Source organism: Hipposideros armiger, unplaced genomic scaffold (assembly GCF_001890085.2).
Source record: "Hipposideros armiger isolate ML-2016 unplaced genomic scaffold, ASM189008v1 scaffold_309, whole genome shotgun sequence".
Taxonomy (NCBI): Eukaryota; Metazoa; Chordata; class Mammalia; order Chiroptera; family Hipposideridae; genus Hipposideros; species Hipposideros armiger.
The window spans coordinates 643,543-668,575 of record NW_017731659.1 but is presented as its reverse complement, the minus strand read 5'-3'; the positions used below and the strand labels follow the sequence as shown (position 1 = coordinate 668,575).

At 49.7% G+C, this 25,033-nt stretch overlaps 1 protein-coding gene across 6 annotated transcripts in view; it reads left to right on the top strand.

Annotated features, from left to right (window-relative positions):
• Positions 1 to 25,033, top strand: part of TSPAN18 (tetraspanin 18) — a 179,784-nt gene that overhangs the window by 10,638 nt on the left and 144,113 nt on the right. For 3 of the 6 annotated variants that reach the window (XM_019659967.1, XM_019659960.1, XM_019659958.1), the window contains exon 2: positions 20,123 to 20,203. The gene's annotated coding sequence lies outside the window, so the exon portion shown is untranslated. The other 3 variants (XM_019659961.1, XM_019659959.1, XM_019659962.1) reach the window with 3 other exon arrangements.

Genomic DNA, 25,033 nt, shown 5'->3' with positions numbered 1-25,033 from the left:
TCCTTGGCTTGCAGATGGCCGCCCTCTCATTGTGTCCTCATATAATAGCCTTTCTTGTACACACTTTCCTCCCTGGTGCTTCCTGGATGTCCAGGCCTCCTCTTCTTATAAGGACACCAGTGAGATTGGAGGAGGGCCTTCCCGAAAGCCTCATTTTAATTTAATCACGTCTTTAAAGGCCCTTCTAATACAGTCACATTCTGAGGTACTGGGGTCAGGCAGGGCTTCAACATATGAATTTGCAGGAACACCATTCAGCCTATAACACCTTCTGATTTGATACTATGATTATCCCCATTTTATGGCTGAGGAAACTGGAGCACAGAGAGGTTAAGTCACTTGCCCAAAGTCACACAGCTGGTAAGCTGAGATGTAGAAATGCAAACACAGGTGGTCTGAGCTCCAAGCCCACTCTCAAGATGGTCTGTTTTCCTGGCCATATGCCTCTGCAGGAAACAGGGTCTTCCCTGTTGGAGCCAGTTTGTGTCTTAACAGCTAGGCTTGGGAAGAAACAGAATCTAGGGGGTCTCAGAAGGCTCGCACCTGGCCCCTTGCTCCCTTCCAGGCCTTAATCTCTTGTTCAGTGGCAGCTACCAACACTTTGAGAGAATTGGGACCTATCTTTCTGAACCTGGGCTGAGAAGGAGGCCGTGATCAAGTGGGAAGGAAGTAAGAGGGTCCCAGGAAGTGAGAGGGAGGTTACCAATTCCAGGGTCTTCTACCTCTCCAGGGGTCATTTGTTTGACTTTCCAGTTCTCAGAAGCTCTTTGAAAAGAATCACGTTTTACTGGGGAAAGGCATAGGAAGAAAAATAATCAGAAAATATGGAAATAGAACAAAAGCCTATTTAAGGGAAACTCTCAGTCTTCACCCCGTCTCCTCGCCCAGAGACAACCAGTGTTCCCAGCTTCCTGTCTCTCTTGAATTGTTTCCTGGGTAAATGAGCGTATCTGTGTACACAGCACCTTCCATTTTATATACCTGATGGCGTTCCATATCTTCTACACTGCATTGTACATTTTTTTTCACTTGTTCTGCATTAGCACATATACTTCTGCCTTTTAGTTGGGTATCTCCAAAAGCCTACTGTGAGTGAGGATCTGGGTACAAATTAGTTTATATGTGAGGTTGGTCCCAGATACGGGAGTGGGCAGAGAGGGAAGGCGAGCCAACAAAAGGTGCGGTAATAAGCAGCCTACTGCTGTGGGTAACTGGAGATCCATCCCACTGGGCACCCTCCCAGGGACCGTGTGGAGCTCACCTCAGAATCCTACCAGCGAGCAGTCATCAACTTCCGTCTCTCATGGGTTGAAGGTTGCTCCTGGGGACATCAGCATCCAGATACTTCTAGCTTGCCTTCAGGCCAAGAGACTGCAGGGGAGCGTGAGTAGGGCTTACCAGTGAACAGAACTGTCCCCTGCGGCTATAGGGGATCTCTGGGTGGACCATGGGGTATGGGAGAGGCACGGCTCATGTGTCTGCTACTCAGCACATCCTTTCGTGATAGATACCTCGTATTCCTACATGATACGTTGCCTGAGTCCCTAGTGATGAACTGGAATGCCTTTCTCGCACGCAGCCCTTCTCCAACGCTCCCCCAAGCAGACACCCTGGTGGAGACCACCTGTTGTGGAACGGCCAGCTGGGTCAATGGCCAGCTCCTCTCCTATAGTTGCTTGACCCTCCCTGGCCTCCTCCTGCCCCTCTGTGCATCCCTGCTTGGTGCCCACAGATGTCACTTTGACCCTTTCATCTCATGGGGTCCAGGTGTCTGGGCCAGGTGGGCGTCTGTGGAAAAGACCTGAGGCCCTTTCCAGCGGACTTGTGAGAGGAAGGCCAGCTGGTCACGACAGAGGCTGATTTCCACCTTCCTCCAGGGTCTTCTGTTGGCAGATCAAAGGGCTCTCTGTTGTTTTATTTTCCTTTCTAGTGGCTTCTTGTTGGGGAAACAGGCTGTGGAGCCAAGGCAAACAGAGCGACCCCTGAGGCCGCTGCTGGCTTTCTGTGCAAGGCTGAGCGAGCTGGAGGTAGGGCTGTGGTACTGGGGATGGGTTAAGCTGGGGCCACAGGAGGGAGCTTTCCTGGAGCCCTTCCCTCCTCTGAGCCCAGAGACCAGATAGGAAATCCAGGGGCCCACCTCAGAGCCTGGTGCGCCCCAGGAGGCTTGGGGATGTGGTAAAACCATGGAACTGGGGGAGCGTGGTAGGGGTGCCAAGAGAGCTGGATTGCAGCCTAGACCCACCCCTCGAATTGCTGTCCCCGCTGTTCTCCAATGAAGAGATGGGGACAGCACTGGACGAGGAGTCCAGAAAGTCAGAGTTCAGAACCTAGTTCTGCTTTGGCTCGGACTAGCTCTCGTTTCTGATGTGGACCCCTGACACCTCATCCACACACTGGGGAGCGGGCTGCTTGCTCTACATTCTCCTTCTGACCCTCGAGTCACCCATTAGGGTCTTGATCAGGGACTGTGACCAAAAAGTCTTGAATTCCCTGGAGAGGAGTGCTCAGGAAGGCCAGGTGTGATTGTTGATGGAAGTGTGTGTGTGTGTGTGTGTGTGTGTGTGTGTGTGTGTGTGTATGTGTGTGTTGTTTAAATAAATTAAAAGCAAAGGAGGAAAATTCATCAGCATTATTTTCAATAGCTGGGATGATATGCATAATTTTTCCTCCTTTTCATTTGATACTTTTTCCTTCTCGAAGTAGTTTGAAGAAAGAAAGTGCCTGATGATTTGCTGCACAATGAGCTCAAATAAAAATATTCTTTTAAAAAAGTGGTTGCTATGTAATTGAATTGAAATCATGGGCAATTTTTTTTTTTCTAAGTAGCCCAACCACTGTTCAAACACCATTCAAATCTGTTTGAGAGGTATGTGTGTGTTTGTGTGAGTGTCAAGAAAAAAAAGATCTCACGGATGGAGTCTTTTTGTCAAAACAATAATAATGATAATAATATATTAAATAAAGTTGTGTGCATGACTTCGTGCATGTCTGCTGGTGAGGGATACACGAGATTAAAAATTAAATGCTCTTCTAGAAGGAAGACATCCAAAGGCAGCTGTAGGGCGTGAGTGGTACTTGAATGAGCCTGTAAGTAAGTGAGAATGCTGGTTTCTGAACCCCACAGACATGAGTTCAAATCCTGCTGCTGCCCCTCACCAGCGGCTGCCCCTCACCAGCGGCATGGCATTTGGCAAGTTTTTCATCCTAACCAAGCTTCATTTTTCTCACCTGGAAAAAAGGGCCCGCACAGGCTGGATCAGGCAGGGGCCTACCCAGGTGCTGGGCATGGAGTGATGCACCGCGTCATCTCTCTTCCCTTCCCTTTCTCTCTAGAAGCACTGCAGAGTGTATCCATGCAAACACCAGGCCCATAGACATTGTCTCATTTGATGCCCAACAATCCGATTGGGGTGAGACTTTTTTTTTTTTTAATTGGGGAATTGGGGGAGGGGAACAGCGTTGGGGAATCAGGGAAGGGAAACAGACAAATTACTGTCCCTCTGTTCTTCAGTCTAGTTGTGGAGGACATCGCTTCACTGGCCCATGTTGGTATTATCATTGCGCTTTTCCCGGGTGAGACCAATTGTTTGCTGGCCACTGGATGGCCGCTCACAGCGGCTCTTGGCAGCTCACGCTGGCTGCCGGCCGCTCACAGGAGCTTACAGGAGCCCACTGCAGCTCCACCGTAGCCTACTCCATCACTGGCGACTCACGGGCAGCCCAGCTCCAGGTCAAGCTGTTGTTCACCATCTTAGCTGTAGAGGGCGCAGCGTCACTGGCCCTAATGTGGGATCCGAACCAGGGCCTTGCTGCTCAGAGCTGGTGTCCCAAGCCAACTCTTAACCAACGCGCCACTCGGTCGGCCGGGGTGCGATTTTTTTAATTTCCATTTTATGGAGGGGGAAACCTGTGGTGCTGAGATTATGAAATTCCACGTGGTGGAGGGGCATATGAGAAACTGGAAGGGTTTTTCTGAACCACTCAAAGGCTGGCCTTTTCCACCCTAAGGGGGTTTTTGCCTCTGAGCTCTGTTTAATGGAATAGGAAGGGGTTCCTTGTGCTGCTTGGTGTAGGTGTTCGCTCATTTTTTCCTTCTTCCATTGTGTGTACTAGACTTTTACTGAAGATTTGAGGCTGAGGGTGGTACATCTAGAGGGTGTATAACCATCCAGCCCAACACTGCACAGTGGAGATTTTTCTGGGTCCTAAAGGCACTGGAGCCATGCCCACCTGCTCCGAGGAGCTCTGTCCTGGCCCCTGACTCAGGCTGGGCCCTCTCGCCCACTCCTTTCATCTCCCAAGCTTCTCCTAGTCTCAGGCTTACCCTGTCCCTCTGTCTGAGAACACAGAGTTTCTCTCTCTTGGTGTCACTTGGAGGTGCCCATCGTGTGGGTGACTCAGGTGGTACTCCTGCCTCACAGAAGGATGGAGGACAGGTTCTGCCCAGCACCCAGCTCACCCTCTTTTCCTGCCATACAGACTTCCCTCTGCCAGAGGCCCTGGCCAGGCTCCGGGCCCTCACACTCCCAATGCTGCCTGATGCCCCAAGAATGAAGGACACCTTGGTACACGGGGGTTCCTTAGAAGACATCATTCTTAAAAACCCTCTTGTGGGGAGTGGCAGGTCATCTTCTCAGCTCGCTTGTATTCTTGTCCCTCCTATTAGCTAACAGGAGGCTATAAACAGAGGTAGCACTTTTTATCCCCCCTCCCCAAAAGAATTCAGGAGCTGATGATGAATGTATGTCTACACAGGTGCACTTGTATGGGTTCTTCTGGGCCATGAACCTGTGCCTTAAGGTGTCACCAAGGGCTGTGTCTGAAATTAGTGTAATGTTGGAGGCAGCAGATGACTCTATCTATGGGGTAAGGAGCAACAGGATTAGGGCCAGGCCTGTCCCGGTCAGTTCAGTGGGTCATGGGAAGAGAGCCGTGTGGTGCAGTGGATAGAGCTGGGGCCTGGGGCAGGCCTCATGGGTGTGACCTTGGACTGGTTCAGTCTCCATACCTCCTTTTCCTTCTGGGTGAAACTAGATGATAGCCGTGCAGGTTGGTGGGAGGCTGAAGTAGCTGAGTGCACATGGAGCGCAGAGCTGGGGCGGCCTCTGCGGGGCAGCCGTGCCTCACCATGAACAAACGAGTCCCCAGAAGTTTAGGAGAGGGGTGAATGAGACTTTGTGGGAAGATGCGTGCAGGAGCTAGGAATCCCCCACATTTTGAGTTACCCTTGGTTTCTCCTCTTCCTGTCACCTCAGCTCTGCCACCCCTGGGAGTAGCCAGACGTCTCCCAAAGGCTGCAGCCATTTCTGGGGTGCTGCCTTCACCTCTGGGAAGAGGACAGGCATGCGGGGTGCCTTCCTATGCCACCCCTGGATATCCTAAAGCTCCATGGAAGGAAGAGAGTTCGGAGGTGAAGAGAAAGCTGTCCCCAAGGAAGAAATGCTCTTGTAACCGTCTGAGGACCCAGTTTCGGGCACTTGGTTAAAAATGGCCTCCAAAGGCCGATTTGCAGATGTTAAGGAACTTTTCACTTTTTTTTTTTTTTTTTAGTTTTGTTTTTTAATTTCTAGCATGAGTGAGGGGAGAAGAACGAGAAGGAGCCATCTGGCCTGGTTGAAGGGAGAACATGAGATTGCTTGGTTTTCATTTGCAGCAAAAGACACTGTGAGTTTTTCTGCAAATGGTAAAGACAGAAAGTGGGAAGACAGAAGAGGCCTCCTGGGCTGCTGCTGGAAACACCTTCCCATCGGAGCCCCTCCCTGGGTGTGTGTGTATCCTCACTTCAGGAAAGGGCAATTTTCAGCAATGTCGGATCCCCGGTCTCAGCTGCTTTGGGGGAAATCTCCGTCTTGAAGCCAGGGATCAGTGTGAGAACGACGTCTTGCCCACTCCTGACTGCAGCCTTGTCTCTGCTGAGACCCCAGCCTGCAGCCAGCCTGGGCGCCTTCTCCGCTGTTTGCTGCGTAGCTGGAAGGAAGGGAAACAGATGTGATAGGTTTGAGATGAATGAGGTTACCCTCATGTTTCTGGCTTTTCCAGTGGTTCCTGATTGGTTGTGAGAGGCCCCATGGAGTGGAGAGGAAGAGCCCTGGGTTAGAAATGGGGAGATATGTTCCAGTCCATCTTTGCCTGTCGCCTCATTAGGGAACCTGGGGCCCTCTCTTGGGCTTGTTTACATCTATTAAACCCCTGTGTGCCAAGAATGGACTGGGGGTGAGCAGCAGCTGCCCGCTTTGGGTGGGGTGTGCCTCTCTCTCATTCTGCTTTGGGGTCTTTGTTGGGACTTGCATTTGGAACCTACAAGAGAATGCTGCCCTCTCTGGGACTCCCCAACCTGTGTCAGAGAAAATGGGTTTGCAGATGAGTGATGAATGAGTTAGAAGGAGCAAAGATCTCCTGGTCGTGTTGGGGTTCAATCCTGACTCTGCCTAAACTTACCATCTTGGCGACTTTGGGTGAGTTATTTCGTTTCTGTGAGCCTCGGTTTCCCCATTTGTAAAGCAAGAAGTGTAGCACCGACTTCAAAGGATTGTTTTGGATTTAGGGCAAGGCTGTGACTAGAAAGTACACAGCATGCCTTGTCTGCCACTCCCCACAGCTGGCCTGGTGGTGTCCCCTCATGCCCATTGGAAGGGGACACTTGGTGGTTACTGAGGTGTGGCCACCTGTACCCAGTGCTCCCTTCGCTGATGTTGGGATGGGAGATGGGAATTCTCTGGAATCCTGCATGGAAGGGCAGGACATTCATCTGGCCAGTCATGGCCAGGCGAAGTGGTGACCGCAGCTCCCAGCAGCTAATCCTGTCGGTCCTGGAGCCAGGCCCTCCCTCAGAGGCAGGCATCTGCTTGACCTTGTGGGCAGCTGACACTTGGGAACCTGCTGTCTTGACTCCCCGCTCTGTGGTACCTTCCTTCTCCATCCTGCTCACAGCCAGGAACAGCCCTATCTCAGGGGATGGTTCTCAGGCGCACGGCGCTTCCACAAGAAGCTTGCTGGTTGGGTCTTTCCTGCCTACCGATTTTTCTTACCCGAGAAACGACTTGGGTGGGGAGGTGTGGGGACCAAGTGACTTCCCTTCCCCAAACCTCAGTAGCCTTACCTGGAAAGGGGGCATTCATCACACCTGGCTCATCATTGCTGCTCGAGAATCCTAAATATGATTGTAAATATTACTGTTGCTATTGTTATTGGTTATGAGAAGGCATCTAGTGGGCCATTTGAGGTTGATTTTGGTGTAAAGAATGTGGTTTGAAATGGCCTTTTTGTCTTAGAACAATTTGTTTTGATTTATTCAACTGTGGGAATTTGAAAATGGCCCACGTGTTTTTCCTCCTCTTGTTCTCTCTCTCTCTGCAGCCCTTGGACTTCCTCTCATTCACTCACTCATTCACTCGCTCCCCATTCACATCCCTCTTGCTCACTTCTCTACCCTCACACTTGTTCACACTCGTCTTCTCACACTTTAAAGGGAAGGTGGAACTTCCAGTGGCCCAAATTGGTTTTCCTTCTACCTCAGAGACTCACATGGTCTCAACACACACACTCAAAGGTGTGTACTCACACACCTTTCCCTCTTCCTCACTCCCTCCCCTGAAACTCACCATCTTCACCACCCCCATCCCAGCAAAGCCTGAGGTCAGGAGACTTGGTTCTCATTCTGTCTCTTTTACCAACTGGCTCCATGGCTGTGTGACATGGGCCAAATCACTCAACCTCTCTGGGCTTCAATTTCCTCCCTCCCAACAGAGGCCAGGCTACCAGTTCACATTTAAAGAGATGATCACTTTCTTATGCAGTATCTCAGATGCTCTGAGATAAGGTCCTTTCTACACCCCCTGACTCTGCAAGTGAGTGGATTCGATCTCATTAGGCAGACTGTGTGCCGACCTGAAATTACTTTTCCTGGTACTGAAGTGACATCATTTTATTTTGAGCTGGAAATTAACACGAGGTCAGGAGAAACATGGAACTTTAAGAGGATGATTCACTCTTGACTTTACAGAGAGGCACAATATCATAGCATCTCACACAGTCTCATTCTTCTTCCTTCCTTCCCATGTCCCTGGCAGAGATGACTAGGGAAATGGGGGGTTTGGGGTTTGACCTCAGGATACAGACCCTATGTTTTCTGCCACATATCCGTCAGAGGTGGTCCACTTTATTTCGTGTCCCCCTTTCACCCTGCCCCAGGTCCCATGGACAGAGAAGCTAGAATTTATTGTGAACATACAACATGGGAACATACTGTTGTGCAGAATCCTAGCAACAGCCCTACAGGTTAAGTGAAAATATCATTCCTGTTCTAAGGATGGTGAAACTGGACCATAATGAGGCTGAGCATCACACAGTGTTTCAGTGGCAGAGCTGGGTCTGCTACTGGACAGTGGTCTGCACTTGGGTTAAGCTTTCGACCACCAGACCATGCTGTCCTGAGTGGCCCAGTGGTGCCAAGGTGGAGTGGAAAGAAAGAAGATTTCAAGATGGGAGTTTTAATCCTGCTCTTCTACAAACTCATTGTGAACCTTGAGTGAGTCCCTTCCCCTCTCTGGGCTTCAGTTAATCCATTGTAACATGGAGGAGGGGGACCAGTGATCCCCAAGTCCCCTTCCAGCATGGTATCCTATGGCTTTCTGGGGGGGTTAGATTTTAGGCAGTGATTAAGAATCAGGGTGTTGATGTTAAATCCTGCTTAGGAGCTGTGTGGCCTTAGGCAGGTTACTCAACTTCTCTGATGCTCAGGTTCTTTATCTGCAAAATGGAGAGAAGATCAATACCTATTATGAAAGGCTGGCATGAGGACTGAGAGAGGTAAAGTACCTGGGGCAATGTAAGTGCTCCCGTGTGCACCAGGTCTTACAGTGGCTTTATGATGTCTTGGAAGACCCTTTTGCTAGGGATGTGGGCTTGCTACCTGGCATGGAAAGCCCCATCCCAGAGTTAGAAGCATTGCAAGTGACACTGTATATGGGTCACCATGATGCCTTTGGATAAGAACCACTTGGCTACCAGAATGCCTTGGAGTTTCTTAGCCAAGGTACCATCTTGGGCATTCCAAATGCTAAAGTGAAAAGGAACCTGGGATGATTTAGTTCAGTGGCATTCAACTTACTTGTAGCCATGGAAGTCAAAGACAGTTCAACATGGAGCGCCAGTATGAAATATAATGGTGCCACTGTGTGAACTAGGATAGGGGGCTCGTCCGCCCTCCCCTCTTCCTTTCCACTTTGGCCTCTCCCGAGGAATCCATGGGGAACCCATTTTGAGAATCACAGGCCATGAGATAAGAGACAATGAAACTGAGACCCCGAAAGGGGCAGTAACTCACCCAGAAATCAGAAGCTACTTGCGTTTGCCAGAATCATTTTCATCAGCAGTATCGTTTTCTGTTCTTGTAAGAGGGCTGTCCTGTGTTTCTTTTGGCCATTGATCTTAATTAATCACCTAGAGACACGTCTTTCAATATTGACACTTACTTAGCGGCTGACATTTCTGAATTATTCTCCTGTCTCCTCACAGCCACAGGTAAAGGCTGGATAGATATTTATTGTTCAATTAAGGAAAATGGGGCTTTTTATTTGGAAGCTTTTGAAACACAGTATTTACCCAAGTAATCCTGCTGGATTCTGCAGGTGTTTGGAGACCTAGGCAAATGTATTTGACCAAAATAAATAAATTGTGACCAGAATGAACCCACAGATGGGGTGGTTTGTAGGGGCTCTTAAGAGCCCCATTTAAATGAAGCATCTCTCTCCACTCCCCACTCTCCCCCCTGTGGTTTTCCAGATCACATGGTATTCCTCCCTCAAAACCTAATTTCTGCACAGATTTAGCCCGTAGTGACTTGCCACATGAAGAGCTTTAGTGAGAATCAATAGGCGTGGGTCGCTGGTGAGGGCTCCACGCCTGCTGCATGTAAAATGCCCTGGCAGCAAATGTGAGACGGATGCTGGCAAAACATCTGGGGCATCACAGCACAGTTGGGTCCCCTGCCCATTTTAAAGGCGAGGTGCTGTGGCTCAGCGAGGCTTGCGACTTGCCCAAAGTCACACAGTGCCTTACAGGCAAAGCCCTGGTCCTCTACGGTGCCTAGGCTGGGGACCTTCCCAACACACCGAACCCCCTCTTTGCTGAAGCTAGGCTGCCCTTTGCTTTAGGATCTGGGTAATAAACCAGTTCTGTAGTGCCTGTGTGGACAAAGAGAGAGATGGAGTGAACTGTTAATGAGAGGCTGGCTTTTCGAGTGCATAAACAGGTTCAGCCAGGGGAGCTGCCATCACAGCAAGTGGAGAGGTGCTCCGAGACGTTTGCCCGGTATCCACTGTGCCCTCATCCCAATGTAATGGGAGGCTCAAGAATGGAGAAGACCTGGTTGGTCCCTGACTGCAAGTCTAGGAGAGACACATGTGAATTCAATTCAAGGCTGGCGAGGCTTGCGCTTGGCTTCCTAGCATGCTGTGTGCTCTGGGAATGGGTGGGAACACGGTCTTCTCCAAGCCTGACCCTGGCAGCCCCGCAGATGTGTTTATTTCTTCCTTTTCCATGTGGGAGGCCGGCGTCTGGCAGGATGGTTCAGCAGGCAGCCTCCGGGGCCAGGCTGCCTGGGGTTCACCTCCCCCTCTTACTGCTCAGACTCATGACCCCAGGCTAACTCCTGATGCTTCCATTTCCTCATCCGTAAAATGGGGATACTAATAGTACCTTTGACACAGGGCAGCGGTGAGGCCTTAATGAGATAGTCCTCAGAAAGTCCTTAGCCCTGTCCCACAGACAGGATGAGCAAGGAGTTTGCATTAGCCATTTTTTGGGGGAATTTTAGATGGGGGTGTTTAGATTTGGGGGAAGGTTCTCTGTTTAAAAAATAATGTTTATCACTTTTTTTCCTGATTATAAAAGTCACGTGTATATATATGCCAATTACCTAAAGATACCGATTGGTAACATTTTGCTATATTTCTTTCTAGTTTTCCCCCTGTGCATTGTGTGTGTGTGTGTGTGTGTGTGTGTGTGTGTGTGTGTAACTGGGCATGTACTGTCAAAGTATAATTTTCAAAAAATTATAAATCCTATAAAATTTCATATAAATGTAAAATGAACATGGGTCAAAGATTGATTTAACTCATTAATGAAGGAGCCAGCAGGATGGTAAAGCTGGTTCTCAGGAGAATTAGAGAAACAGTGGTTATGTAGGCAGTGGGGAAAGAATAAAGAATGCTGGAATAGATGGCTGAATTGGAGACAAAACTGGTTAATGCCCTAGAGGGCAATACAGTTGTAACCATTGGGGTTATCTTTTCTGCAAGACCTACAAATTCCCATGTAACTTCACCAGAGTTAATGTTACATTCCTACATAATCCCCTTGATAGTTAAATACTCCTTGGGTGGGCGTGCTAAATATGATGTCGAAAGGTCAGGTAGGTCTCTCCTTGCCTGATTTCCAAGTTTTGGATTATTTTTCTCAACAGTATCTATATACTCTTTCCGGTCATACACTAGAAAACATTGTTCCCCTCCCCTTCTACATTTAATATTACATCACATTCATTTTCAAAAGAAAGTTTTGAAGGCGGACCCAGGATTCCCCAAAGGGTGTGACCTGCTCATAAACTCAGCTTGACTGAAGTACCCTCCCCACCTCCCTGTGTTCCCCCTGCCCCCCCAGGGTCCCAGGGCAGCTGCACTTGCTTCCATCGCCAACATGTTTTATTGTAATTGTCAATTTCCCTGTCTCCCTCCCCATCTAGACTGAGTTTCTTGAGATCAGGGATTTTTTGAGCTGAACTGTCTTCCTGTTCCTTCGGTCCCAAGCACCTAATATGCAGCACAGAGCGATTCACTTCAAAGATGCTTACTAAGTGACTGAGCGTGGATGCTAGGAGGAATGGCCTCAGTCAGTTACAGGAGGTGAACCTTGCTGTTAGGAATTAGCAGGCTCTTCTCCTGGACTGGCTGTTGTGTCCTTCTGTAGAATCAAAGATACCCCCCCCAACCCCCCAGTGTCACAGCCTGTTCACCACCCCTATCCCTGATTCTGCCATTTAATTGTGTTTGGAGGGCTCTACACACTCAGTCTAAAAAACCTGCCTTGTCTCTTCCCTGTAGGACTCTTAAGATGGAGCTCTCTGAGTTCCTGACTTTCTTTCCTAATCAAGGTTTAAAGGGGTAAAAAGTTCTTGGCCACCTCAAGCTGGGGAGAGAGAAAGTGTGGCTGGAATTATTAATCTCTGCACTACGAATTTTAAAGCTCTCTTGTTCCACGCGTTGGGAAAACCCATCAATATGCTAATGGCTCTGTGGTCATACCTCCTGCAGGCCCTTTTCTGCATGTACACATGGACTTAAGCAGGGAAGAATTACAAAGAATCGGGGTGCAGTTTTCCCAGATTCCACCACAACCCTGTGGGTTATAAAGCCTGAATTAATAGTCCCAGGTTGAGGAAGAAAATTGTGGTTGGCTGTGGGGTCGGCCTCCTCACTCAGCTCTGGTTATAAGTTCTCAGCTTTCAGCTTCCTTGCTAGCTGCAGGGTGGCCGGTTTGGACACATCTCTATTACTGTCTTGTGGCTTTTAATACGGTCATGCGTCATTTAACGATGGGAATGCAATCTGAGAAATGCTTCGTTAGGCGATTTTGTCACTGTGCAAACATCACAGTGACTTACACACAGCCTACTGCACACCTAGACTACATGATAGAGCCTTTTGCTCCTAGGTTGCAAACCTGCACAGCACAGTACTGTACAGAATCCTGTAGGCAGTTATAACACAATGGTAAGTATTCGTGTAGCCAAAAATATCTAAACATAGAAAAGGTACAGTAAAAATATGGTATAAAAAAATAACAGATGGGGCCGGTCGAGTGGCGCAATGGTTAAGAACTGGCTTGGGATGCCAGAGGGCCCCGGTTTGGATCCCACGTATGAGGGCCAGTGACACTGCCCTCCACAGCTAAGATGCTGGACAACAGCTCGACCTGGAGCTGGGCTGCCGTGAGTCGCTGGCGACGGCGTAGGCTGCAGCCCCTGTGGCAGTGGGTTGCCATGGGCTACCGTGTGTGGCCGGCAGCCAGTGTGAGCGGCCAGCAGCCGCAGTGAGCAGCCGTCCAGAAGCCGGCGACTGATCTGCCTCGCCCGGGAAGAGCACAATGATGGTGTCAACTTGGGCCAGTGAAGCGACGTCCTCCACAACTAGACTGAAGAACAAAACAACAGCAACTTGTCTGTTCCCCTTCCCCCAATTCCCCAGCGCTGTTCCCATCCCCCAATTCCCCAATAAAAATCTTTGGAAAAAAAATAAAATAACAGATGGTGCACCTGTATAGGACCTGACTATGAATGGTGCCTGCAGGACTGAAAGTTGCGCTGGGTGAGGGAGTGAGTGGGTGATTGTGAAGGTCTAGGTCATGACTGAACACTACTATAGACTACAAACACTGTACACTTCGGCTATAGTAAAGTTATCAAACAACACAAGATTCAGTCAAGCATAAAAGAAATGATGTCATTAAGAGATGCGGTAAATGTGAGATGGATGAGGCCGCTGCTGGCGGAACATGGCATACTGTTTTACAGCACACTTTGTTTGTAATAAGTAAAAAGAGTACACTCTAAAATCATGATTAAAAGTATCGTATAGTAAATACGTAAACCAGTAACATAGTTGTTTATTATCAAGTATTACCTACTGTCCATAAGTGTATGTGCTGTAGTTTTATATGGCTGACAGCACAGTGGGTTTGTTTACACCGGCATCACCATAAACTCTTCTCGGTGGGAAATGCATTGCACTACAACATTACCACCACATACGGCAGTCATGACGCCACTAGTGGACGTTATGATGGCTACGGCGTCACTAGGCGATAGGGATGTTTTCAGCTGCTCCATTATAATCTTATGGGACCGCCGTTGGGTACATGGTCCATCATTGATCAAAAAACATCATTAAGTGGCGCATGACCGAATTGCTTCTCTCAGAGGTAGAAGATCCTTGGTTGTGCATCCCCATATGTGTAAGACTGCACAATGGCTCCACATTGAGTTCAAAATCTGGAACGTGTAGAGACAGTTTGTACCAAAGCTGGCTTCAACTCTAAGACAGCCTTTGCTCTTCTAGAGCCATGTACTGGAAGCACTGGTTGGCCTGGTAGCCTTTGAACCCCCAGGGACCTTTGCTCAAACAACCCAGTGGCCTGAGAATCTCTGAGATGCGTCCAGGGGAGGATGGACACTATGAGGTTGGTCTAATGCAGGCTGGACTCAGGCTGTAGACAGAGACGTGGGTTCTGGTCCTCCCTCAGCCTGGTTCAGCCCTGTGACCGTAGACAAGCCACTGGATCTCTCTGAGCCTCAGTTCCTTTCTTTGCTAGAGCGGAGGAGGACACTGGTCACTTGGTAGAAGAGGTATGTCTTCATGTCTTTCATTTGCTTGTTCATTCAGATGACACTGTGGAGTAGGGGTGGGCAGGCTAGGTCCCTCCCTCAGGGACAGGCCCCTTCAATCACTGGGCTTCCAGGTCTCTCTGGTCCCAGATGCCCAGGTCCAGGATGCTGGGCGCTTGCTGGCAGGTCTGCTGCCCCCTCCCCACCTGTCTCCTGTGAGAATAAGTGAGCCTTACTTAGCAGACATTGTGGATAGAATTCCTGTTTCCCTTTCGCCATGAACAACACACCAGTGTTTAGTTACATAAAAATGCTGCCTCTCACTTTTCTCATCTATAAAATTGGAAGTGTGGGAGGAAGAAGAGTGAAGATCAAGTGAAAGCGAGCTCCAGTGGATGGATAGGATAGAGAGTTCTCGTCCTTACCGCCTTCAGGTAACAAGAAAGAACTTCCAAACAGGACAGAGGGGGAGAAAATGCAGGGCAGGGCCCACTGGTGACAGGGGTTGTTCTCAGGCTCCCAGAGGGTCCACAGCCTCCTTTCTGCTCATCTGAGCATCTTGGCGTCTGTCCCATGCATGTACCACCGGGGAGGGCACAAGAGACCCTGGCCAGCATATGCCTTCTGCAGAAAAGGCCCAGACCTATTGAGAGGTACAGAGGGAGGGGGGATGATTAGTAATGACAGTGGCATTGAGAATAAACAGCTTCATGTGTTAACTGCACCCTGGCCCTTCCGCCCTTTGCAGGCCACCCAGAGCGGAAGGGCTCAGATGGGGAGTTCCCTGTCCACTGGGTTCCTTGCTAGCAGTGCCAGTGCTCACTGCGCGGTGCCCTATTATAGGTAGGGAGTGGCTCTCCCTTCTTGGAGCAAAAATAAATCCTAACCTTTCTGAGGAAGTCGTGGCTCCCACCTCAGCCCCACTGTGACCCTGGGGTACAATTAGCAGGCCAATTCAGGGACTCCTTACTTACAGGAACAGGAGATGATGGGGCTGAGTGACAGGGTGAGTGGCGCTGGGAAACACTCTCCCCCAGCGAGACAAGGGCAGGTGGAGAGAAGATGCAGAGACAGGATGTGGCTTCATTAAGAGCTGCCCAGGGGATAGTTGACTTGCAAGACACAGCAGGGGCTCCTCCTGAACGCTCCTTGGCTCTGCCCCTCCCCCCACCCCCACATCAACCCCCTGCGTTGCTAATTTAAAACAAAGTAAAACAAAGCCCTGGCTTTGCTTTGGAGCCATAAACTGCAGAGCTTTCATCTGTCAACAAGCCATGCATCAGCTGGCAGTGGCCCAGCCTGGATCTCGTGGCCTGGCATTGGTGTGGGGAGAGGGGGCCCAGGGCTGAGCCACCTCCAGGGTCTCGCCGCCCGAGGATGCTGCTCCTTCTTGGGGCACAAGACCAAGAGTCCTTGTGGTCACAGGGGTCAGAAGGATGGCAGTTCCACCTAGGAGCCAGGAAGAGATGTAGAGTGGCTGGAGGAGGGAGGGAGGAAGGGAGGGAGGGAAGGGGGAGAGAGAGAGAAGTTGTAGCAGGAGCTAGCCAGGAAAGGGCTCATCATTGGGCTGATCACCTTCCTCCCTCCATCCTTTCCTTGCTGCCTCTTCCAGGAAGCCTTCCCAGCTCTCTTCCTTCTCTGAAATCATACTGACTTGGGATTCTAGGATATCAAGAGACTCTAAACCAGTTGTCTTCATTGTTACCTAGAAACTTATTATATAAAATATTAGAAAGTCCAGCTATTGTGAATTAAGTGTTAGCATATGTCTGGGGTGTAGACCCCATCTTTTCTTTGTGTAGACACCTGAGAGAGTGAGAGAAGGACCTAAGAAGTATAACTTGAAACCACTAATCATGACCACTACCAGTTTTACAGAAAGTAGCAAGCAGATTCTATTTTATGGAATTCCTTCTTCCTTTATCAGCTGCTGATTTTGCGCCATGTACCATGGGAACCACTTACAATCCGTTAGCACATCTAGTTCCCAGCTCAGGCCAGCGAGGTAGGACTATGATTGTCCACATTTTGCAGGTGAATTCAGTCTGACTGTGGGGTATGCATACTGTGAGGACCTGAAGGTGGGCCTGGAAAGGTTGGCAGCTAGGGATCAGATGATAAAAGGCCCCATGTGTAGGTAAAGGGAGGCCATGAGAGAGACACGATACTCCACATTTATGAGCTCAGTCTTACAGCAAAGGAGAGGGCAGGTTGGAGGGAACAGGGGTCACCAGCCACCAGCTGGCGGACTAACCAGGAGCCTGTTTGCAGCAAGTGGACAGACAATGATAAGGCTGAGCGCAGGCAGGGAAGGGCAGGGGCAGTGGGATAGAGAACCAGGGGTAATTTGAGAGACATGGGATGGAAGAGAAACAATGATTGGAAAGTAGAAGTTTTTGATGTGGGTGACGGTTACGCGGGGGTGCTCTGTTTGTGAAAGCTCAGTAGGCTGCATACTCATGGTGTGTGCATTGCTGTGTATATATGCTCTATTTTAATGTAAAAATAGAGTAGGAAGCATCAGGGTAGAGATTAAAGTCTCTCAACTGGGCCTCTTCCAGGACACCGAAGTAGCTCTCAAAATTTTTCTTATAACTTGAGAGCTGCTTTCTCTCACACAATGCAGATTTGCTTTGTTTAGAAGAAAGAAGAGAGGGAAAAAGATCTGAGCTGGACCTTGCAAAATGGGGTTACTTGGGTACTAGTCATCCCACCCACTGCCATTGATTAAGCTCTTACTATATAGTTTGCAGAGTCTAAGAAACACTTTATTTATTTTTTTTTAATTTTTTTTAATTTTAATGTCTCTGGAACCAGGATGCATCATTCACAAAGTGACATTCATAATTAATTAACTGGCAGTGTTTTCTTTCTTGGAAGTCCCTAAAATAATGGTGCAATTCTAATCCACGGCGTCTTACATTCAAGAAATAGGATATTGTATGGCGGGCTCTCTAAGTCCTGTGTCCACATTCCTCATGCAATCCTCACACATCTTATGAGTTATCAGCTGTTGTTAGCCTTGTTTCTCAGAGGAGGAGTTGAGGCATGGATTAAGAAGGTCAGTTGCTCAAGGTCACAGAGCTAGTTCGAAGTGGACTCAGGATTTCATCCTGGGCCGCTTCAACGTGGGGGATATGTGTACAAACCAAGAGTAAGTCTGGGGCCTGGACGGCGGTGGCCCTTGCTTTCCCACAGCCCACGGTGACCACCTTCGCCCAGCCACCATCTTTCAATGCCGCCTCTTGTCATCTAGCCCCAGTCCCCCTCTTGGCCCTAAACCCTGGGATTCTTTTCTTCTTCCCAAGAGAGCTCTGAGTCTAACATCTGCAGTGACCCCCCCCCCCTTCACGGAGAGGAGGGGGCTGGAATGAGATCTCAGGGGAAAGAGGCAAGAAATTCCGAGCCCAGCTGGTTTCTCTCACACAATGCAGATTTGCTTAAATGAGAATTAGGATTAGTGCTGGATTTTGCCTCTCCAGGCTGACTGGTAATAAACTAATCTCCCCTCAGGCTTCAGGAAGGCAGAATTCCTCTGAAGAGGAGAGACAGCTTCAGGCTCGGGAGTACAAAACCTGGAAAGTAATTTTGTTATTGACGGGCCTACCCGCACCACCTGACATGCAGCCCGCAGCTCCTTCCCGGGGTGGCCGTGGCCTTTAATTTCGTTAATGTGTGACATTCACCCAGGCTGCGTGGCTGACAGGCACGCTTGACATTAATACGAGTTCCTGGCGGTCCCCAGAGCTCATAAAAGCTCATTATCAGTTCTGAGCCTGTAAATGTAGTTCCTGGCTCAGGTGGGCCCGAGTTCCTCTGAGATGTCCCCGGGCAGTGGAGCAGTGGCCATCTGCGTGAGCCAAGAAATCAACTCCTCCTTTTGTCCAGGGGACTTGGCCTCCCTGGCTACTGGGAGGTGAACAGAAAAGCCCTCATGTAGACAGCGCCCTGGGTTCCAAGTTTTTCTTTACATCCAAGAAAAGGGGCTCTTTCTGCCCTGCTGTGTGAGGGGAATTGATCCAGCATTTTGGGAAGGCAGTTGGTCTGCATCTATTCAGAGGCTAAATGTGTGGAGGCACATTCACTTCTAGGCACCCAGGCTTTGGAATTGCAGGGACCTTTCCACACAAAGGTGTGGGGATCACTGCAGCAAGGTTGTAGTTGTAATGGCCAGAAATGGAAATACCCCACATATCTATGGTGGGGGAGGAAAATAAATTATAATCCACACTTACGATAGGGTACCGTGCAGCTGTGAAAAAGACTCAGAGATCTGTATAATCTCACAGTCGTGGGTAGACATGATATCCTTGAAAAGTGGCATTGTAGAACATGTGTGGTAGGATCTTACTTGTGTAAAGTCACATCATCTGCATGTGGGCCCACATGGGCACATACTCACTCACACACATATGCATGCACACACGTACTACAAAGTCTGACAGTTAAATTCGAGAACTTGCCACCATGCGCTTATGTATATATCAGTGATTCCTCCAGTTGTAGCCTTAGTCTGGCCCATGATGCATGAGGCCCCCTGGGCTGACATGGGTGGATGTTTGGGGCAGAGAGCCAAATAAAATGAGTTCACATCCACCAACCAAGCCCTGTTCCCCATCGGTTAGCAGGGATTTTTGAGAACACCTTCTGTGCAAGGGGCGCTCTGATGATGCTAGGATCTGTAGAGCCGACCTGGAACTCATTGCTTTCCTGTTTGCACATCTCGCACTGTGGAGAAGGCACTTGTAACAGGCTTCGGGACCTGAGTTCTAGTCCTGGTGCTGCTCCATTTCAGTGGCATGACCTTAGGCAAGTTATTTAACTCCCCTGAGGTCATGATCCTCATCCCTGAAGTGGCGATTCTTTCTCATGGGATTGCAGAGGGTATCAGGATTCTTGTCATAATCATTTGAAACAACCTGAAACTTGATCAGGACCTCCAGGGTGCAGCCTGCTCATTGAGGGCACAAGGAGTTGGGCTGGGGATCTTAGCTCTCCCCTCTCTGCTGTAAGTTTTGCTTTTGTTTCTCAGCTGTGCATGTGAATAAGCCCGGTCTTCTGGGACTGGCTCAAGCCTAGGCTGGCAGGTACATAGCCTGGACATGGTGAATTTGATCCTTCTCCTGTGACCTGGGGTCTGAGTCAAACTGACAAAGAAGAAGTGGGGAGAGGCTGGTCTGCAGCCCCTGAACTGTGGGGCTGCGTTGTTTTTCTCACCACCAAGGACCGACCCCTTTTTTTACATCTCTTAATGGATCCCAACCAGATTTTGAAAGCATTGGTCTGCCCAAGGAGCATGCATTCATTAAGCGATGATTAATTCTCTTTCACATTTTCAAAATTACTCAGAAAGCGGTTTTTTTCTGCCTGAGGAGAATGGAGTTCCCACACCAAGTTGATAACACTCTAGCTGGAAGCAAAGAAACGCAATGTGATGTTGTGATTATCGCGCTCAATGTCATCGCGTGGACATTGCACAGGCTCCTGGGCTGATTTGGCAAGACTGAAAATATGCCCCGATCCGTAGGCACTGGGGACGCCATCCTGTGAGCCTGTGTGGGGCTGGGTGCTTAGTTCTGTCTTTCTGGCCATAGGGACCCTTGTCTGGCTTCCACACCTGCAGAGGTGGAAGGAGGGAGTGGACACCTCAGGCAGTGGGTGCACATCTGGACTGAGGGGGCCCCCAGAAGCCGCACTAACCCTTGCCTTTTCAAAATTCATTTCTTTCTCTTTCCCCTCTAGAGCTTATCTGGAAGCCACCACAGAAAGAGACCTCAAGAGAGTCTTGACACCCCCGAAAGGAAAAGACACCAGTTGAAAGAGGTATGATTTTGGCAACACGGTGGAGTGGCATCTCAGCTTATAAACGTAGAGGGTCTAGTCTCCTCAGACCTTCTCTTTCTGAGCTGGAGAACTCTCTCGGCTCATGCTGGGGCGGTGCAGGGCAGGTGAAGGGTGGTTTTCCTCTTGTCCTTGCCCCCAGATGTTTGTTCAGGGATGGGGAGCAAAGGTGAGGTGTGAGGAGAGAGAAGCTGGTGCTGAATCTCACGAGGCTGGCTGCTGCCCTGTTGAGGGGGCCGCGGGTCATGGTTGGTCCTCCATGGGTCCATCCAGAGAGTGAGGGTTGCAGGATTGGAGGGAGTGAGATCTCCCAGGGAAAGCAGAGCTCCTGGGGGCTCACGGAGGGCCTGGTCTGTGCTGAGGACCCCTCCCATGCCTCCCCCTCCCCCACACCCACCACAGGGAATACCTTCCTGAAGTTATTCCTCCTCCTCCCCATCTCAGGGCTCTCTTCTGGATAAAGTTCACATTCCATGATGGCATTGAGAATGGAAAAGCCCAGGTCAGCTTCTGGGACTCTGGAAGCTTCTTGGGCTGCCCGTGATTCCAGGACACGTGGTGGACTGGAGGCCTCATGGAAGGTTTCTGAATGTGGAGTCATGGTGTCCATCCTTTGGCCCAGCTGTGCTACCATTGTGCCTCACGGGTCCTCGTAAGCCATTTCCCTCATCAAGCCTCATTTTGTCATCTGTAAAATGGGGCAGCAGTGACCAGAATCTCTGTTCCAGCCCTCACGTCCTCGATTTCTGAGGTTCTAAGGCCAAGGGCTGAACTAGAGGAAGTGACAGGTGTGGTGGGACAGCAGGAAGGCAGAGATGGATTGGGGGCTCGGGGAAAGCTGTGGAGAGAAGAGAGGATTTGAAAGCTCCAAGGAGGCCGGATTGCCAGTCTTGGGCAAAGGATGACTCAGACCCTCAGTGGAACAACCACAGGGCCTGAAGGGCAAATGGACCTGGGGTTGAGTCCCGGCTAATCAGAAGAGTCAGATTAACCAACCCTGAGGGCTTCTGCATGCCAGGCACAGTGCTAAGCACACGCCCTGCGTTATCTCATTCTGTCCTCTCCTCAGCCTCAGAGAGATAAGAACATTGGGCTTCAGAGACGTTAAGTGACTTGCCTAAGGTCACCCAGCAGTGAGTAATGCGACTGAGATTTGAAGCCCTTGCCTGAACAACCCTACAATTCTTATGTGTTTTGCTTACCAGCTTTGTGACTTGAGGCTTAAGTTTAAAAAAATAAAAAATAAAAAACACCTTTAAGCCAAATCACCTCTTGAAATTTCATTTCCTGAAAAGACATAAAAAATGATTTGTTTTCTTGACCTAGAATTTTTTTAAAACTTTGGGGTCTTGGTAAAATCTCTGTGGGTCTTGGTTGTCTGGTCTCTAAAATGAGAGCGTAATATCTACCCATGGGGTGGTTTGGGGGAGAAGATAAGATGATGAACTCACAGAAAGCTCCCCACACTGTTCCTCCCTACATAGCCCCTGCACCTGCCTTCCCATCCCTAGGGCTGCTGTGAGGGTGGATGGGGTGTACAAACTATGAAGTGCGGCCCCCAGCCGCCTTATGGCATTTGGAATTTTGGTTATCTTGGGTCCTGTGGTTGAGAAGCACTCGGCCACTTTCTTTGTCCCTGATCTGATATGCGCCTGGTCTCCCAGCCCATCCTCTCGCTTCTGGACTGTGCTGCTGGCTGGGTGGGTTTTTTCAGGCTGGGATTCAAGGCCGGGTGGTCGGCTCCCAGGGCCAGGCTGAGGCCTGTGTGGACAGTGGCACCAGAGTGGCAAGCCTGAGGCCTGCTTGGGCTTTCTTTCTGCCTCAGTAGTATTTGTGTCCTGCAGCTCCCGTCGCTCGGCCAGCGCCAGGGCCGTAATCTTAATTATAAGCCTCCTGGCAGCAGCTGCCCTGATTCCCACAGGAAGCTATTGCCTTATCACAGAGCTTGGATCTTGCATGGTTTTCTTAATCAGGGAAAGGCTCTGAAGCGAGTCGGAAAAAGCTTAACTTCCCCAGGACCTTTCTGCTACGGATGCTTCTCTAATCAGAGGAAGCCGTGGGCCTGGGTGAACCAAGGGAAAGAATCTCTTTGAGTACAGAGAAAAGCAGCAAGTGTGCTGCTGATCCTGGGTTACCTTCAGGAGGGGTGCCAAGGGAGCAGGAGCGATTTAGCCTTGCCCTTCTGATTAGCCAGGAGACAGATAAATGTTAGTCACAGGAAAAATACAAAGATGACCATAGGCCATGGGCAGACAGGCATGTGCTATTATGGGAAATGTTAGCTGAGGTTTGGGAGCCAGACTGGTGGAGGCTGAGTCCCAGCTCTGCCGTTTGACTCCAGGGGAGGGATTTGATCGCCCCAGAGCCTCCGTTTTCTCATCTATAAAATGGGCAAACAGCATGCACCTCACTGGGTGGTTGTGAGGGTGAGGAAACTTCCAGCGCGATGCACCTGTTTGCTTTGAACGATGGCAGCCCCCTGAAATAATGTGGCCTCCCAAGGTGACCTTTTTGAAGAGGCTCTGGATGTTGGGATGTGAGAGCTGGGTGTTTATGACCAAACGGTGGGGTTACCCTGGAGACACATACCTCTTTCTGTGCCTGGTCTAAAAAAGGGCTGAGTGGAGGGCCTGGGTTATGTCAGCTCTCTGTTCTGACACCCCTGGGGGGTGGGGCCATGTCGGGTGTGAACAGTTCTTCCTGAGCCTTTATCCCGTGGTTTTCATTTCACCCTGATTATTTTTGCCAGACCCTTTCTGTAGATAATTGCTGATCCTTTCCACTTTCCAAAAAGCAAGTATTAATAAGTTCTTTATAGATGGGGACCACTGGGGTTCTGAAAAGAAAGTTGTAAATGAATCCAGGCTTCACCCCTCAAAAGCAGCAAGTTTAGGACCCAAACACAGGGCTTCTGCGCCAAGGACAGCGTGTTTGCCATAGAACCCCACAGCACCTGCGATGCTCGCGTGGCACACTTACAGGGGCACCCTGTTTGCACCCACAGCCGCACCCCACAGCACCATGGTGGTTTCCCATGGTGCCAGTGACAGCACCCATACATCCACTGTGGTTCTCCACAGTGCCCACAGAGGCACCCATGGTGCCCATGAGGCACCCTGCAGGACTCAGCATCACCCGTGGCACTCACGGCAGTGCCCCATGTGCCCACAGAGTACCCCGCATGCCCACAGTGGCACCCCACGGTGCCCGTGTGGCCCTCTTCTTATTTGTCCACCCAGCCTTGCACAGAGTTTGAAACTTAGGTAGAAAGGGAAGTCCCCTGATGGTTACCTCTCCGCCAGCCCTCTGTAGCAGGCTGAGCTCTCAACCGGAGGCAACTCCCAGGAAGCATCAGGCTTCTCCTCCTGCTGAGAGCTGACAGCGGGAAGCAGGTGGCAGGGACAGGCTGATGGAGGCCTGGCTGCCCCAGGAGGACCTTATAGCCCAGGCCTTACTTTACCTGTTTTTCCTTTTGTTGCTTGTGCTTAGAATCCATTGTCAAATCCAGAGTCTTGAAGATTTACCCCTGTGTTTTCTTCTAAGAGTTTTATGGTTTTAGCTCTTCTATTTGGGTCACTGATCCATTTTGAGTTTATTTTATTTTATTTTATTTATTTATTTATTTATTTATTTATTTATTTATTTATTTATTTATGTAGCTGAGCCATCCTGCCACCTGTTGGCAGCTCAGCGGCAGCTCAGCTCAGGCCAGGCATCGAACCGCTGTTGCTCAGAGCTTGCACTCTTGAGCAAGCTCTTAACCAACTGAGCCACTCGGCCGGCCCGGGTTTATTTTTTATAAATGGTGTGAAGTAGGGGCCCAACTTCATTCTTTGGCATGTGCTTATCCAGTTGTCCCAGCACCACTGACTGAAAGCACTGTTCTTTTTCCATGGAATAGTCTTGGCTTCCTTGTTGGAAATCAGTTGGCCATAGATGTATAGTTTTGTTTCTGGACTCTCAATCCCATTCCATGAGTTTATATGTCTATCCTTATGCTAGTACCATGCTGGTTTTATTACCATAGCTTTATGTGTAACTTTTGGAGGAGCATTATTATATTTTAAAGCTCCCTCAAATGATTCCAGTGTGCAACCATTGGAATGGTTTTTAGAGGTTGATGAGGCACTGTTAGGGAGGCCAACTGGGAGACTGCTAGAATGACCCAGGGCAGTGCAGGGCAAGAGAACCCAGCCCTGGAGCAAAGCCACAGTGATGATGGTGAAAAGGCCATGAAGGCGTTGAGAGAGATTAGCAAGGGAGACATCCTGACCCTGATTCCGGGAAGGCCTTGGAGATGCCAACGGTGAGAATGGAAGCTGGTGGTCCAGGTGAGTTTGATTAATCTCCTGCCCACCCCCACTATGAGCTGGAGGAAGACCAGGTCCCAGTCACAGCTCTGCTCCACTGTGACCTTGAGCAAGTTGCTCGACCTCTCTGAGCACCCTCATTGTCTCTGTAAGGTGAATCAGTCTTCTCTGCTACTCACGCAAATGGCTGGACGAGGATCAAATGGGTCAGCTCTACAAAGGCTGCAGGGCTTATAGGCAACTGAATGCTTGGCAGAATCTGTACTCCAAAGTTACTGCCAGTTGGTTGCAGGGACTTGGGGTGCATGGCCTCCATTGTAGTCCTTGCTACCTTGGGCTTCCTTGGGCTGACTCTGATGGTCAGAGTGTCTCTGTGCTGAGTTGAAATCTCTTCTCTTGTACCCTCTGTCTACTTGCCCCAAATCTGCCTTGTGGGGCCACATCACTCCTTTCCCTCCAGGCCTCTCACCTGCATCCTCACCGCTCATCTTCTCCTCTACTG